Source organism: Cinclus cinclus, chromosome 8 (assembly GCF_963662255.1).
Source record: "Cinclus cinclus chromosome 8, bCinCin1.1, whole genome shotgun sequence".
Classification (NCBI taxonomy): domain Eukaryota; kingdom Metazoa; phylum Chordata; class Aves; order Passeriformes; family Cinclidae; genus Cinclus; species Cinclus cinclus.
This window is the reverse complement of record NC_085053.1, coordinates 29,021,771-29,039,194: the sequence shown is the minus strand read 5'-3', so window position 1 is coordinate 29,039,194 and position 17,424 is coordinate 29,021,771. Positions and strand designations below refer to the sequence as shown.

The following is a 17,424-nucleotide window of genomic DNA, read 5'->3' as shown; positions in this document are numbered from 1 at the left end:
GAGCTCAGACACGTGGCTGTGGCAGTTCAAGGCCATAAATCACCATCCCAAACCACTGCTGACCATGGCCCTTCCACAGTGTCCAGGGAGCTAGGTGGGAGGGAAGCACTCCACACCTCTAACAGCAACATTCTGTTTACAAAACTGACACTTTCATGGTCCATCTCAGGGAAAAAAAATCAAACCTAGAGCTGGTTTGTCCTTAGCCTCACCATCCTGAGCCTTCAGGAACATCATGTCCCATTCCATCTTTCCAAGGAGGAGGGGACATCTCTGCTGGTGCAGTTTCCATAACAGGAGAACTCAGTCATTGATCTGAATAAATCAAGAGCACTGAGCACTTCGGGTGTTTTATTGTCTTTATTACTTTGTGCACCTGCACAAGTCCAGCACTGCAGTCCCTCAAGGCCCAATACTCAGATTCATTCACTCTTAACACATCTTAAAAGTTAAAGTAATTATGCTTTTTTTTTTCTTTCTTTTTTTCTTTTCTCAGAAAGATTTGATTTCTAAAAATCCTCAAGACCTGTTCACTGTCATTCCTGTTATTTAGGCAAGGAAAGAGGTACAAATGGAGTGGTCTGTGTTTAAAATAACAGGCTCTTTCCACCTCTGTGTGGAGAAAATATTGCCTTTTTTCTACAACTAGAAAACTACTTATTTATTATATTTATATAATAAACTGTATTTAGCCCTTTTTGTGCCCAAGTTACAAATTCTGGGCTGCTCTCCTGCCTGGGTTGTGCTGGCACCAACTCACAGCAGATGTATTTCCATTTGCTGGCTCTCTGGAAATGGGAATTTGAGTTGTGCCTGGCCATGTGCAAATGAAGTTTACGCCATTTTAAAATTTGTTCTGCTGTTTGCTAATTTACAGTTAGTTTGCAAACACCACGAAGATGTCTGAAATCTTGCTTTTAAATTGCAGAACTGTGAATTCCTGAAGCACAAACGTCACAACAACTGCTCTTTCCCTTGGTTTTCCCAACCTTTTCCGTGGAGTGACAGGAAAAGTTGGCTTTTCCCCCTGGAGGCTTTACACAAGTGTCAGCCCCAGTCAGTGCAGTTTTACAAGACTATAAAGTTAGCAGCCCCTAACACCCAATTAGCAGTTCCCTATATAAAGGAAAACCACTTCCATACCATTGTATTCCCAAGAACCTGAGGCTCACTGCATCTTTTCCTCTCTCCTCAACACCAGATCCAACGCGTTTTCCTTAGAAAAGGGAAGTAAGAAGGATTAACACTCCTAATAACCACTGGTGAGATGAAGCTTCATAAAAGCTCTGCCATATTTTAAAAAATAAATAAATAAAAATGAAAATATATCGACGTCTGCAGCAGGACCAGCTTGGTTTGTTCAGAACACGCAGTTAAAGTATTTGACACTGAACAATTCAGGGCATTTTCAGCTCATCTCCGAAATATTTGCACAGCTTTTTTGTCTTTGCTGCTGTCACTTCGGATCAGAGTCCGTACCTGAGGATCGCTGCTGAAGCTCTGGCCACTGTCTAAACACATTAACAGACAATTCCCAAGCTTGCAGCTTAATGGACGCTACAAAAAAAGGAATGAAGGGTCATTAGCAGGTTTGCAGATGCACCAGAGAGGAGCAGGAAAATCCAGAGCCTTCCCCAGGTCACGCAGTGTTTGCATGAGGAAAGAGAGACGTCCCTGTGGTCAGCATTTCATCCCAAAGCTCATTTTTCCTCAGCAGCTGAACAGGGGGATGGCTGAGCACGGAACTGGGGCCCAGAGGGGCTGGAGCGCCTCCACCTCTGCGCAGGTGAGACCCCTCTGAAGTCAGCCCTGACAGGGGCCAGGGGAGGGCACCTCCCGTGCCTCATTCCCATGGGCATTTTCCCATGATTTCTGCCTTCTCCGCATCATTTTATTACAGAATCACAGAATCAGGAAATTATTGCGGTTGGAAAAGCCCTCCAAAATCATCCAGTCCAAGCTGTGCCTCGTGCCCACCTTGTCCCCAGCCCAGAGCACTCAGTGCCACATCCAGGAATTCCTGGGACACCTCCAGGGACGGGCACTCCAAACCTCCCTGGGCAGCTCCAGTGCCTGACCACCCTTTCCATGGGGAAATTCCTGCTGGTGTCCAACCTGACACAAGCTGGGGCCATGTCCTCTTGTGCTGTCCCCGTTCCCTGTTCCCCCTTGGCTGTGTCCTCCTGTCAGGGAGTTGTGCAGAGCCAGAAGGGCCCCCCTGAGCCTCCTTTTTTCAGGATAAAGATGCACAGCTTAGACAGGCACCGGGTTGCGGTGACAGACAGGTCCCTGAGCAATGTGACACTTTTGTTGTCGCTTTTTAATCCTCCATCATCAGCACCAAGGTTTGTTTTTGGGCCTCAGACCCCGCACAGGATGCCCAGTCCCTGGCGCAGGCACAGCTCACAACCACAGATTTGGGATGTGCGTGAGGAAGTGTTATCCCCATCCCACGGGTCTCTTCCAGGAGAAAAGCTTTTTCAGCCGAAAGGATCTCCAAAGATCCCTTTCAGTGAGCCCTGTTGCTCTGGCAGTGTTTCAGGATATCTGGAATATCAGCTTCCAGAGAGCTCCAGGGCTGACACCCCACACAGCTTTCAACAGCAGCAGCCGGCCAAAACTTTCCAGGGGAAGGGAAAGGGCTCCACGCAGCTCTCCCTGTGCCTTGTGCCTCCCTCGGGCTGCCTGTCACACGGCTCATGTCACCGGGCTGTGACATCACCCGTGCCACAAGATGGATCCCAGCTCTGTTTGCTGTCCCGATTGCTTTTGTGCAGTCGCTGGAAGAGCGGCTCAGCACAAAGCGCTCCCGCAGCCGCATTCCCTGAATCAGCAGCTGCAGGATGTTCCCCTGTCCTGCTCCGTGTGTGCAGGCTGAGACAGCGCAGGCCAGGGGGACAAGGAGGCAAATCCCACCCTGGAAAATCCAGGATAAAGCTGGAGCCTTCCTGGCACCACCTGAGAACCCGTGTGGAAAACAGTCCTAAGGAAAATCACGCTCCGTGTGCACCCAAAAGTGCAATGCCCTGCCTTTCATTTTCCAACAACAAACGAGTAGGAATACAACACATCAAATAAATTATTTCACCCCAAAACAAGGCATAAGTCTGTTGTTTTGACTACGAACCTGTCCTAGTAGTACATTTATTTATTTACAAGTTAAAACCAGCCAGACTGGTTTAAAAAGCCAGACTACAAACCTATAGAATTGAAACAACCTATTTTTTTTTTGTTTTGTTTTCTCATAAAGTCACATTTTGAATTTTTTTCAAGATGGAAACACATTCATTTAAATAGTCCTATTTTATAAAAATAAACTTTGATTATTTATCCATAGGTGTGGGGAGTTATCCTACCCTTTCTTTCCCCTTGGACTGCTCTGTTGTGGTTTTGCCAGGCTCCCTTTTCCCACACATCTTTCAGCACTAAAAGGAGATTCTCAAACAGGAGTGAGCCCAGCCCAGCTGGTCCCTGAGGACGCTCAGATTTTTTGCTGCAGAGGATGATTCCTGGTGCTTTCCCTCTGCACAGACAGAAGGTTCCAGCAGAGAAAATCCCTGGAAATAGGGGAGGCAGGAATGGGAATTGCTACTACCAGGGTGACAGCTCTGCCCCTCCTGCCCAGGAGCTGTGCTGGGAACCCAGTTTGGGAGCACATCCCAATTTCCCAGCAGCCAAACTCCTTCCTGGCTTGGCGAGGACTCTGCAAGCCCCACCCAGCCCTGAAAACGCCTTCCCAAAATTAACGAACTTCTGCTGCTTTTCCTTGGCAAATCCAGCCCCAGCTGCCAAACTCCCAAATTACTGAGTCAGCCACCAGAAGGAAAAGTCGCCTTGGTTTTGTTCTGACCCCACAGATCCAATGGAAAGTCGGATTTGGCCACCTGGGAAGTCTGTGAGAGCTGGAGGAAAGATAAGAAGTCAAGTGGGGAAAATAAAACGAGTTTAATTGGAAGGGAAGTTTGGAAAACGCTGAAGTAAGGATTTATTCCCAGGCAGGATTACATTCCCAGGAAGGCAAGGTAGTTAAATATTTGGGAGAGGTTCCCCACTCTGCACTGCGTGAACTCCACTCCCCTTTCAGGCAGGACAGGAGATCCAGGGGTGGAGTGCCCATCCCTGGAGGTGTCCAAGGAACACCTGGATGTGGCACTCAGTGCTCTGGGCTGGGGACAAGCTGGGGATCAGGCACAGCTTGGACTCGATGATCTTGGAGGGCTTTTCCAACTTTAAATAATTCTGGGATGCTGTGCTCAGATTTCCACAGCCCCACTTGTTGTCTCCAAATAATTCAGGCCTAGAGGTGACCACACGATCGTGGATGTTCTGATGAAAATCAGTTCCTTTGCTGCCTTTTAGCACCCAAAAATTCCCCTGATCTACTGCTCTTGCTCATGGTTTAGGCTTCCAGGATCCTCCATCCTAAACTCTGTTCCACTGAAGCAACATTGTCCTTGGACCTGTGACAAGTTTAGACTGAGGAGAAGAAGGGAAGGGGGGGAAAAAAGTAAAGATATTTTAGTCCCTTCTGAGAGTTATGAGATGAAATTTGTGCCAGCTTCAAGCACAGTCTGTGTGAAGGGTCAGGAAAAGTTCACAGCTTTTTTTTTTTTCATAGATATGAAACAGAATGAGCTTCAAAATTTTGCTATGATTTCTGCTCCAAAAAAAGCTTCTGGGAATATCTGGATCAGCCTGATAAAAAGCTTCAGCACAGTTCCCATGGTTCCTGAGATCCTTTAAGTGCAGAACCTGCAGAGCTTGTTAACAAAACCTCTTTTAAAAGAAGATGGGCACTGTCACAAGTGTGGGCCGGAGAGAAACTCCACAGATTTTTCCTGGGATTGAACACTGGGTTGGAAGAAAATTATTCATAATTTTTAGGATTCTTTGAAATTAGGATTAAACATAAATCTTGAATAAAACTAGACACATCAACCTCCAGAAAATAATGACTGCACATAAAAGCTAAAGAACATTCAAAGGTAGGTCAACAGAAGACATCTGTAAAAAAATACTGCAGTTCACTCTGAATTCTCCAGTTCATTATGAATTAAAAAAAAATAGATATCTTTGGCTATGTGAACAAATATTAAGAAACTGAACAATGAGAAGTAACACAGACCGTGTTTCCATGCCCATTTTAAAGCAATAAAGCTTCTCTTCCTCCAGTATCTGTGGGTGAGATTAACCATGAGCATTATCTGAAACAAAACCAAGCCAAACTCTCAAATTTGGTGTTTCGATGACATCTTGATGACTTGGATATGCAGCCCAAACAGAACAGGTACAGGGATTTTAATTCTGCCTGCAGTTCAGGGTGGTTTTATTAAACCAGGAAGGCAAAAAAACAGCTCAGGGGCCACCACATGAATTTCAAATGCTTTTGTCTTTCACAGAAGTTTAGTCGGGACTGGCAAGAGAAATGACCTTTTTCAAAGGCAACGCTTTTAAAAACTTTTTTCGTTTTGCTTAATAGAAAAGCAAAGCTGGGGAGGAAGGAATTTTTTGGGAGTCTAGACAGGACTCCAAACAAACTTCAAAGAGCAGCCCGGTCCCAGAGCAGCTCATCCAGAGAGCAGATGGGCAGAGAGGGGGGGAAAAGCCCTCCAAGCCCTCTCAGACATCCTGGCTACTGCTCCGAGGAGGTGCAGCCCCGGCACAGAGCAGATAATATCCTGCTACTTAAGGCTTACAAAAATAACCACCCAGAGTTATTAATTCATTCCCAGCTGAAGGCAATGATTCAGAAGAGCCCACAATTCTTGCAATTTGTACTGTTTTCATTAAATAAAGCTAAAAACCTGCAAAAAAAAAATCCTCTTTTGGGGTGGGTTGTCTGTGAAGGGGAGAGACTCCAGGGTTTCCTGGTGCTATCCAGGGGGGACACAAGCCCGAGCAGGATCCAGCCTGGCCCCTCACTCCTGCAGGAGACCCTCCCTCACCAGCTTTGCTCTCTAAACCCACAATTCAAACAAGAGCAGCATTATCACTCCTTTACAACTTGGGAGGGGGAAACTGATTTACAGCCACCCATAAATCTGGGCTGGTGCAAAATAATCAACCCACATCTCTTGGTTTGGTTTGAGCAGGCTTTTTTTTTTTTTTTTTTAACTAAAAACAGATGTTGATTGATGGCACTTTTTTTACAGGTTCATGTTGATCTTAATGAATTGTTTATGTAAAAACAAAAGCTTCATACCATTGTGAATCCTTTTTAGATGGCTTCAGGGAAAGAGTCATTATTTCAGCTGGAATGACCTTTCAATTCAAATTGTTGAATACAACTGAAAACTTAAAACAGTCAGAACCCAGCAAAATGGTTTGGTTTTCTCTAATAAAATACTCTCAGTCAAAACTAATCTTTTTTTCCAGTGTTTTAACAATTATTTTTATATTTTCCATTGGTTCCACGCTCAAAGCTTTACATCTAAAAAAAAAAAAAGCTATGAGGTGCCAGCTCTCAGCTGTGTGCTTTTCTCAAAGAACAGGATGAGGGATCCAAGTTGAGATCCAAACCTCAAACTCCACAAGTGATTTGTTATTGTAGCTGCATTCCAGCACAGCATCCTTCAGCTGAGCCAGCACAGGGAGCAAACAGGGATGGAGGGAGCAGGGAGCAGCCTGGAGAGAGTCATGGGATCACAGAATAGTTTGGAAGGGACCTTAAAGCTCATCCCATTCCACCCCTGCTGTGTTCAGGGACACCTTCTACCATCCCAGGCTGCTGCAAACTCCAAGCCTGGCCTTGGGCACTCCCAGAGACCCAGAGGCAGCCGCAGCTTCTCTGGGAATTCTATTCCAGAGCCTTTTCACCCTCCCAGCCAGGAATCCCTTCCCAATATCCCATCTAAGCCTGTTCTCCTCCATTGCCCCTTGTCCTGGCACAGTCTGCCCACACAGAAATGCTCTGTGCTGGGGCTGACTGGGGACAGAAACTTCAGCACTTGAGGAACACTCGGATTCATCCCTGGGTTTTGTGTGATGGCACCTGAGCCACATCCACCAAACTATCCCTGGAGTTTCCCCTTGTGCTCACTCTGGAGCGTGTCCAGAGAAAGGAACAGATCAGGGGAAGAGTCTGGAGCACCAGGAGAGGCTGAGGGAGCTGGGAAAGGGCTGGAGAATTCCTGAGGGAGCTGGGAAGGGGCTGGAGAATCACTGAGGAAGCTGGGAAAGGTCTGGAGAATTCCTGAGGGAGCTGGGAAGGGGCTGGAGAATCCCTGAGGGAGCTGGGAAGGGGCTCAGATGGAGAAAAGGAGGCTCGGGGGGGACCTTGTGGCTCTGCACAAGTCCCTGACAGGAGGGGACAGCCGGGGGGATTTGGGATCTGCTCCAGGGAACAGGGACAGGAGCAGAGGGAATGGCCTCAGGCTGGGCCAGGGGAGGTTTAGACTGGATATCTGGGAAAAATCTCTCCATGGAAAGGACTGTCCTAGCACAGCTGCACAGGGCAGTGATGGAGTCACATCCCTGGAGGGATTTAAAATCCCTGTGGATGTGGCACTTGGGGCCACAGTTTCATGATGACCGTGGTGGTGCTGCTGGTTGATGGTTGAACTTGATGACCTTAAAGGTCTTTTCCAACCTTAGCAAGCCTGTGATTACATTGATAATTGTTATTATTTTACTCTGTGTTTTCAAAAACAGACTGAGAATAGAGAGCAGGGATTCAAGGACTGCAGAGAGCAGGTGACAACAGTTCCAGGACCAATCCTCACCCCAAACCTCACAGCAGAGGGTGGAGATCCAACAGATCACCTGGAGATGGTCCCCAGGGCAGCTGTGGAAGGGGAGCCTAAATCTGCTCAGATTTATCTAAGTCCTAAATAAATTAAATAAATAAATAAATAAAATAAATCTCAGATTTATTTAAATCCTGGGCATTCCCAACCCCACTGGGATGTGCCCTTGGAGGCTCCTGAGAGCAGCAGGATTTTGGGGGGTTTGTCACAAGGGAAAGGCTGGCTTTAACAACCCAGCAAACTCCTCACTGCTTCCTTTGGTGAGCATGGCATTAATCTGGGATTTCTTTCTATTTAGTCTGGGCAGGAAAATGATAAAAACCAGACCTGGCAACCCCTGATCTAGGACAGGACTTTACCTCCTTGGAAAAGGGGCAGCTGCAGCTCCTGCCGATGTCCTTGTGATGCCACATCCCCTCTTCACCTGCACAGCTCTGGATTTACCTGCACTTTCCAAAGAAACCACAGGGAATTCCAGGCTTTATTTGCCTTTTAAATCAGGGACCGCACAAATCATTTTCTCCTGTGCCATTCAGGATTTTTTTCTGAAGGAATATCCAATATTTCATTCTATTTCGTAAATAACTCAACTCCCAAAGCTCTGCAGTGGCTGAAGACCTGCACACTCATGGTGTTTATTTGCATCACAAATAAAAGCACCTTCTAGTGGTGGAATCCTGTTAAAAATAAACAGTCTGGGAAAACTTGGCGTTTCAAACTGTCTTGTACATTTGGTTCATTATTGTCCTTCCCCAGCTCTTATCCAAACAGTCCTGACAGCTTGTTTATGGAGAGCTCTGCAGAGTTCTGCTTACCCTCAGTGCTGGGGACAGAACCTCAGGGAAGCTCTCACTGTGCCCTGACCTTACAAAGAATACCAAAATTAAAAATAAATAAGTAAAGCAAACTCACCAGAGTAAACTGTTTAATTTGTGGACAACACTGGAAATCATTCTCTGGTGACTCACTGGCAATTAATCAGAATTCAGAATTTCTACCTGAAATGCTACATGTGACATCTTTTAATTTGACATTATAGCACCAAATATATCAGGAAATATAAAATTCACCCTTAAAGTCTTCCGTTTGTGGGATTGTAAGGTAGAACTCATGATTCCTTCTGCTGAAGTCCCATTAAAGCAGGGATATAAATGTTCATGTATTCAGTGAAGCAATGAAGTCCCATGTTTTATGTTCTATATAACAGTCTATATATATTTGTGTAACAACATACACATGTTGTTTTCTAGACAGCTGAACTCTTTTTTTTTCATTAATGTTGATTCTGGGAAACTGTTCAGTCCATTTTTATCCGTGATAGATTAAAAGCACAAGTTGCAGCAGTTCAGCTTTGTTAAGTACTACTCCATTAACATCCTCAATTTTCCCCAGGAAGGCTGGAAGATGAAAGGGAGCTCCATTTCCAGGCCTTTTCCCAAAGGAAATGCTCAGTGCCACGTGGAGCTGTTTCAGGAAAACATGGAATTAAGAGGAGCCCAAAGTCACTTTAGATGTGTCATCAGTCATCCGCAGGAACTGGGATTCACTGACAGCCCTGGCCTAGACTCAACAGCCACTTCCCAACATCCCTTGGCAGCTTCTCCAAGGTGTTATTCCTGAGGGAAAGCTCACCTGGACACTTCCTTTAGCAAGACTTTCAAGCACAGGTGTAAACACAGAGTGAAATCCTCAATAATTCCTCTAGAGCATAGCATAGAAACATGATTATTAAAAATAATAAGTAAACCCATCTTTTTTAAAAGACTATTTAGGGCATTTTTAAGAATTCCACATAAAAATGGAGCCTTTGAAATGAGATCAGAATTTATAGCTAAGCTCCATGATAAGGAGCACACGCCAAGACCTGGAAATTCTGTACTGAATCCACGTTAAATCCAGTGTTAGAGCACTGCTGCAGGACTCCAAGGAACTGCAGCAGCCAGAGGATTCCAGAGCTGAAGCTGTGCCATGAATTCCCCAGGAATGTGCTTTACCTTTGCTTCCTGCCTGCCACCCAGCACTGACCTTGCCTTCATCCCTGTGACAGCAAACCTCTCCCTGCCTGTGAGGATGCGACACAGGGCATCACCTGAAAATCGTGGAATTGCAGAGGTGATGCTGCAGCTGGAATTGATTCTGCAGCCCTGTGAACAAGCAGGGGAGCTATGAAAAAAAAAAAAAAAATCCAGCTCCATTTTCCAGTCTGCAGTGGTTTTGTTGAGCTCTGACAAGCTCAACCTTTCTTATGGCTTTACATTTTAAACCATGATTAAGTGAATGCGATTCCAAACGTGCTCATGGGGAGGAATGCTGGAAAAGAAACAGGTAGAGAAGTGTTTCTGCCTTGTTGGACAAGGATCAGCTGTGCCCTTGGATCCAGGCAAAAAAGCTGCTGAGCTCAGCTGGGCTTCAAAGAAGTTTTGCTGCATCTTCTGCATGGAAAAATTGTGAGAAGGAAAAAACACGGTGAGCTGGCTCTCCAGAGAGAAGAGCCAGGGATTGATTATTCCTTTTGCTGGGCTGTTCCCTCTCAGTGTGAGGCAGACAGGGTCAGGCAGTGACCCCTGACTCCTTGGAGTCAGCTCCTTCCCAAGGCTGCTCCTCAGGGACAGCAGGAACAGCTCGGCAGGAGCTGAGACCTGGAAAATCCCTCCTGGCCCAGCTGGATGAGCAGGGATCTCCTCACAGGTTGTATTTAGCCAGAGGACATTCCAAATTCTGAATTGCAAACCTGGTGTAGGGATTTTTCTAAAGGCAATTAGTTGCAATCTGTCCCACAGATGAGTTTTTTTGGGAGTCTTAACTCCAGCATCTCTCTGGCTGTTGGGACTCACAGGAATCCCAAATCCTGATGAAATGTTTCCTGAAAAGCAGGAATGCCACGTGGCACCACCAAGGAGAAGACAGCAGCTCAGCCTCGTGTTGTTTTCCCTGTCCAAATTATCCAAAGTCCATGCAGTGAGGTAAGTGCCTGGAAAACCTTTCCTGAAAATAACCCAATTTTTTGTGTTGCCCCTGCACAGGTTGGTTCCGCCAGCATTTTCCATTCCCATCTTTCCTTTTTTCTGATCACAAACAACAAATCTGCAAGTCCAGGGTTAACAATTAATCTGGAAGCAGTGGGACTTCTCTTCCAGGATGCATTTGGAAGCACATGACAGATCCTCACCAACTGCTCTGCTAAATTTAGTAGCACCACAACAGTTTATGTTCACCACCCACCTCCATGTCAAGTGTTGTCCCAAACTTGCAGATTTTTCCCATCTTCGTCTGAGATTTTCTTTTCACAATGTGCCAAACAAAGCAATATTTACTCTGTTGCTAACACAGGAAGCATTGTTGTCCAACAAGCCAAAGAAGCTGAGTGCACTTATGTTTTTTGGCTGAAGCACACCAAGTTTAATTGCTGAAATACCCTTAAAATTTGATAAAAAGGAAAAATAACATTCTGTATTGCTAGAGGAATTTCAAAGCATAAAAAAAGGGCTGTAAAATAACATTAGAGGCTCAATTTCAGAAGTGTCTTTCAAAAAATGTAACCCCAAATGTCAACTCTGGTGAGCCCTGCCATTAATCAGCTCATGCCACTGCTTTCCATCAGTTGTAAGATCTAATACTCTGAGTAGGGAGAGAGAGGGCACTTCTCCCTCAGAGGCAGCCAAATCACTGGCTGGAGAAAATCCTGTATTTTCTTCAGACACTAAATAGCTCCTACAATGCTGCAGCTGGCAGAATAGAAAGTAATCAGCAGGATAATTTAAAAAAATAAATAAAATAATTGTAAATAAAAGCTGAAGAGCATCTGTGCCATGAAATGCCACCTCACAGGCACTTTCACTTGTCTTTCACAGCCTGAAATGTGTTTGAGCCCTCCAGCAGAGCCAACTGGGTCCTGATTCTCAGTTATGAGAGGTATGAAATAAATAAATAAAGCCCAGCCTACATCTGGAATAAATATCAATCAACAAGCTTAAAAAAAAAAAAATACCTTATTCAAGAGGCATTTGTATCAGGCTTTTAAATTCTCACTTGGTAAGAGGGGAACACCCAGAGTGAAGCAGTGCAATAAAAATGTCTGGGCCCAGATATGGGATTTAAGGGTTAAGGGTACAACCTGTTGATTGCTTTCCCTCCCCTAGAACAGATGGATTTGCACTTCAGGGCAAACCTGCAGAGGAGCCCTGTGGAATTCTTGGAAAGGTCACTGGAAGGCAGAATGTACCTAAACATGGCCTGCAGACCCTGCTGCTCCAGGGAGCAAAGATTTCCCAGCTCCACAGGCCCTGCTAAAATCACAGCCTGTTCCAGGAATTAAAAGGATTCATCTACCACCAAAGGACTGGGAAATAACTGGTTTACAAGCATGAAAATCAGCCAAATACTCTTATTTATTTTACCATTGGTTTCTAACATCTTTTCATTGAATAATAATGAAGGAAAGGGTGTCTAAAATGTAATCAGAGCAGGAATTATCAATAGGCAAAGACCCAGACTATTCAGTGCTCCAAAGTATTCCTTTCCTCCCAAGTGAGCTCATTCCAAGAACGGAATTCCCATTAATTCTCTCCAAAAATGTATTGGGAAGAACAGGAAGGACCAAGAAAGAATCTCTTAGTGATAAAATATAAAAGTGGAGTTAAAAACTTCCAGAAAAGAAATCTGAATGCAGTTACCAGACAAGTAGGAGAAGGTGGGAACACCCTCCTTTCTCACATCAGTTGCTGGGTGCTTTATAAATTAGAATCTTAGAATTATCCTTTTTCTGCCAGACATTTTTGCCCAAAGTCTGACCCTGAGGATCCCTAGGAAGTGGCAGGACACCAGTTGGTGCAACTGGGAGAGTTGCACCGGCAGCAGCCCACGGGTTGGGCTGGAAACTCATTTCCCAGAGCAAGGAACAGCAGAGGGTTTGGACAAATCCCACCCCAGACCCAGCACCACTGGGGGAACTGGTGCCAAACTGGTTCAGAATTAATGCACCCACAGAACTGGGCCAGAGCACGAAGCATTGATGCTGCGTTTTGCTCCTCGGGTGATATAAAACAAAGCACGTGGGAGCAGAAATTGCAGATGTTCTGCTTCCATACAGATTGAGAAATGCAAAATTCCATTTTTGTAGCTTCAAGTTCACTTATTGCTTTTTTTTTTTTTTTTTACCTTTTATATTATAGCATGACTAAAGCTAAATATCCTAACACACTAAAAGAAGGTGAGTAAAGAAAGACAGACAAAGGAATTTTACCACTGGGATTGAATTGAAGTTTGTTGGCAACACTTTCAAGTGCAGCATGATGGAAAAAATCCCTGGATTTTCCCATCCCTGAGAATCCAGCTTGGATTGAACATCCTGAGTGGGATGGAGCTGCACCTCTGTGCGTCACCACATAAACACAAAGAGTTACCAGGACATGATGTACCAGCAGGGATTACTGGGAATTACTGAAAATTCCTCCCAATTAGGATTTAATTGGTGATCATGCTGATACAGTTGTCTCCAGAATTAAACCTCATGTGTACTAATTAATTAATACCTGAAAGCAGCACTGGTGCCATCCCAATCCCACACTGCTGGATGCTATCCCTGGAAACTGCTTGCAAGGCCCAGGCATGAAAAGATGTCCAGTGCTCTACCAAAATATGGGGATTTTAGAGTAGAAATTATTATGGCTTCTAATTAAAAGGACACCCCTCCTTCTTCCTTGATAAGCAGGAACATGAGCAGTTTCTGTGGTGAATGTTTTGGTGAATTTTAGAGATTTCAAGTGGAAGAAAAAGCCAAACCAAGCAGGTGTGGCAGAAAAGAAACGCCTGTGTAATTATTCCATGGGAGCTCTGACGGGAATGAACCAGCAATGAAAGATAAACTTACAAAACCAGACAGAGAAATACATTTTTCCTAAGCAGTCACCAAAAGGTGTCTTGAAAGTGAATAATATTTACCTTAAAAAAAAAAACAAACAAAAAAAACCCCAACATTTTTATGGAAGTATATGAAAGATAATTTGCATAAGCATGCTGAATTCAGCATTTAAATTCACATCTCACCTTCCTCTGTGCTGGTCTCCACACTGGATGATGTGGTGACAGACGTGGAGGAGTGAAATCAGAGCACTATCTCTTGAAAATTGGCAAAAAAAATTATTTCTCACCAGATGGGACCTGTAAGAACCCTGAAGTATTCCAGCCCTCTCCCACTTGATTGCTTTTCCCCTTGCCCAGTGTGACACAGCTAAAATCCACCAGCTCAGCACTTCCACAGTGATCCTTATCCAGAGGGGTTTTATCTCTACTCTGACATGAAATTAAAAGCTAAGTTAGTAACACCACCTATCAAGATGATATATATATATATATATATTAAAAAAATAGACATGTACTTGAGGTTGTTTAATGTTGGTTCTGGCCAAGCCTTAAAGCAGAACTCACATCTGGAAGTTTTATCTGAGAATTCCTGCCCCGATAACACAAAGCTGTGCCCCACCATTAAAAATCTGAGTTAAACATTCTGAAGATCATCTCCACATTTCACCATTTTCTACATCTTCAAGTAGAAGTTTTGATGTTTTAACCCTTTCCCAAAAGCAAATTATCCTCCTTGATTCCTCTTCGACTGGACTCTTGTCCTTCAGGATCCCATTGGCACAAATCTTTTCCCCAAGAGCGTATAATGCCCAAGATAATGTGGGAAAATTCTGTTTTTCCAGCCCAGTTGTCCCTTTCTCAGGAGGATTGTAGGACTGTGCTTCACTGAGGGAATCAGAGACCCACAGCGTGGTGGGAGTGTGCTCCCAAAAAACAGAGTGTGAAAAGCACACAGCCATCCCACTGTTCATTCCAAACCTCCAAAATTAATCATTTCTAGCATTACTTTATCTCAATCTGTGCTCAAGGAATCTGCTATTTATCATGCTATGATCTCACTGCTGCCAGTTTCATCACAAGAGACTTTAGTGAAGTTTATTTCTCCACAGAAACAGTAATATTTTATAAAAATGAGATATAGGACAGGACAGTAATGAAAATGTTGTCTACAGCAAGAATAGCTGGCAAGTTCTGTTTTTGAGGTCAGCAGTATCACTGTTACACATGAATTTATATCCTTCAGTGATTTGTTGGATTGGAGTGTTTGTCTGCCTCTCCTCTTGGAAGCTGGGCAATCATTACAAACTGGATTTGGAGACAACGTAGTAAGTTTTATGTCATATATTTCTCCAAAGTTAAATCGTCTGATTTTTGTTTTTTCTAGCTGGAAAAACGAGAGAAGTGCAAAGATCTTTGTACTTAACCCTTCACTTTTACTGGGATGTGTAGCCCAGAGCTCACTTAATGCAAAGCCCCTATTTATTATTACCCTGAAATTCAGACATTCCCTAATTGGGGAGGACAAATCCACCAGTGATTAAGAGCAGAGGAGGAAAACGAGGCGTCAGTTTGAGGTTTTTCTCCCTGGATGTGCTCATTTAGTCATCTTTTCCTGCTCCTTATTTTTCATGGCAAGCTCAGAATTTTCACCTGGGGTCCATCAAAGCTGTGCTCAGTTTTGTGTGTACAAAGAGAGAGGGAAGATGATGAGGTTACCCTGCCTCCTGCTCCGGAGGCAGCTTTGGGGTGGTCTGTTTAGATCCAAGAAATTTCTTACAGGAGCGACAGCGGCACCGGGACCGACTCCTCCCGGCGGAGTCGGGATGGAAAAGCTGGAGCAGGGATGGGAATGGATGAATTCCTGCCCAGGGCAAGGCTGAGTTTAGGCAGCACCCCAAGGAAGCTTTCCCAGGCTGTGCTCACGCTGGGGGTAAACACAGGACTGCAGTCTCCACGCTTGTCAATCCAGCGCCTTTAACGAGCGAGGAGCTGGGCTTGTGAAAGGAGGAAAAACGCACATTTCCATCACTCCTTATAAAAGAGCAAGAAAACGTCAAACATGGAGGTAAAAGTCATATTTCACGAGGGCTCAGGCCCAAAGTTGCTCTCCCCCTGCACCTGCAGGGTGAGGAACATGTGCTGGACTGCTCTGTGCTGGCTCAGTGCTCAACATTTGAACTGGACCCGCTCCAGCTTCTGAATAAATATCTCTTTGCAGGGAGAGGGAATTGCATTCCTTACTCCAAACACAGTTTTTCTTCTCTCTGAAATTCTGGAAGAAATGTGTACTTGTGAAACATTAGGAACTGAAATCCTTTCTGCTTTCAGCCTGGGCAAAGAGCCCTCCCTGCTCCTTCGGCACCACGTCCGTGACCCCCGGCCCGGCCACGGGGCTGGCCCAGGTGGGAGGGCTGCACTCAGAACGCTGTTCCTGGGATTTTCTCCCTAAGGAAGGCTGGTTTCCAACAGGGCCACTTCTGGGAATGATATCAGGGGAATTCAGAGGGATACTAAAGCCCTTTTGGGATCAAGACTTATGGATTCCCCCATCCCTGGGAGTGTCCAAGGCGGGGTTGGACGGGGCTTGGAGCAACCTGGGACAGTGGAAGGTGTCCCTGTGGTGGGACTGGATGGGTTTTAAGATCCCTTCCAACCCAAACCATTCCAGAATTCTGTAATTTTACCCCAATATCAGGAACGTTTGGCTTCACACAGCAGCAACAACAGATGCTGGGAAAGGTGCCTGTGGAAAACCAGCTGCTGCTGGAAGTCCCCTCAGATGGTGACCCTGTCACATCAGATGTGCCAATGAACTCTGTGTGTACATGTACAAGTGGTGGTAGAATCGAGACTGGGAATAATAAGAACAACTTTGAATTCCACAAGAACCCTTTACCATCCACACTTTAGTTGTATGGTATAAAGAACCCAAGAATTACCATATTTGAGAACAAAGAGAGCTCTACAAAAGCATAATGAAGGAAGCTGAAGAGAAAAGAAGAAAGGAACAGATGTCAGATTATCCTTAAACAAAGTTACCAGTTTATTTTTCCCACTGATTTGAATACCTAAAATATACATTTTTTTTTGCCAAGGCAAACAGGTGATTAAAATACATTAAAAATCCCAGTGAGCAAAGGGTCACACTCGCATTTGCCTGACATTTGTCAGCCATTCCCCAAGTGTCAGCACACGCAGAGCACAGCAACAATAATATTAATTTTACAAAGGCTGACTGTTTAATTGCAATTAACTGTGGCCTCACAAAAGGCAAGCTGCACTCTGGAGTGCACATAAACCTCATTTATCCTGCAAGGACAGCGAGATGAAGCTGGCATGAAATATTAAGATCACAATTGCTGTTGGCAAACCTTCTGACGGGAAGCTGCTGGCTCGGATGAGCACGGATTACACAAAGGAGGAACGAGGGAAAACACAGCCGCGAATCAGCCCACAAAATGTCCTTTCACTGAGGAGGGAGCGTGGGGAATGGGTGGGCTGCTGGCAGCAGGGATGGACAGGATGCTGCGGATGGCTGGAATGTGCCAGGATAACCTCTGGAGGAGGGAAGGCTGGAGGAAGCCTCAGCGCAGCCTCCTTCATTTGCAGGGCTCTGCTGATGAACTGAACGAGTGCCATCGTCTAGCTAATTAAGGTTCTTGCCCAAACTTCTCCTGCTGGAAAGCTACCCCAGTGCCTCACAGCTCTTCCACTTGGAAAACATCAACTCAAAGCTACCGATGGCCAGTTTAGACAAATTTAATTTTGCATCAGCATTACTGTGTGCTTCGGTTGCGCTCCCTGCCTTCCCGGTGTT

General features: G+C 45.0%; 1 protein-coding gene across 1 annotated transcript in view; it reads right to left on the bottom strand.

Moving 5' to 3' along the window:
• ROR1 (receptor tyrosine kinase like orphan receptor 1) overlaps positions 1–17,424 on the bottom strand; it is a 147,701-nt gene that overhangs the window by 83,727 nt on the left and 46,550 nt on the right. The gene's annotated exons all lie outside the window — the stretch shown is intronic.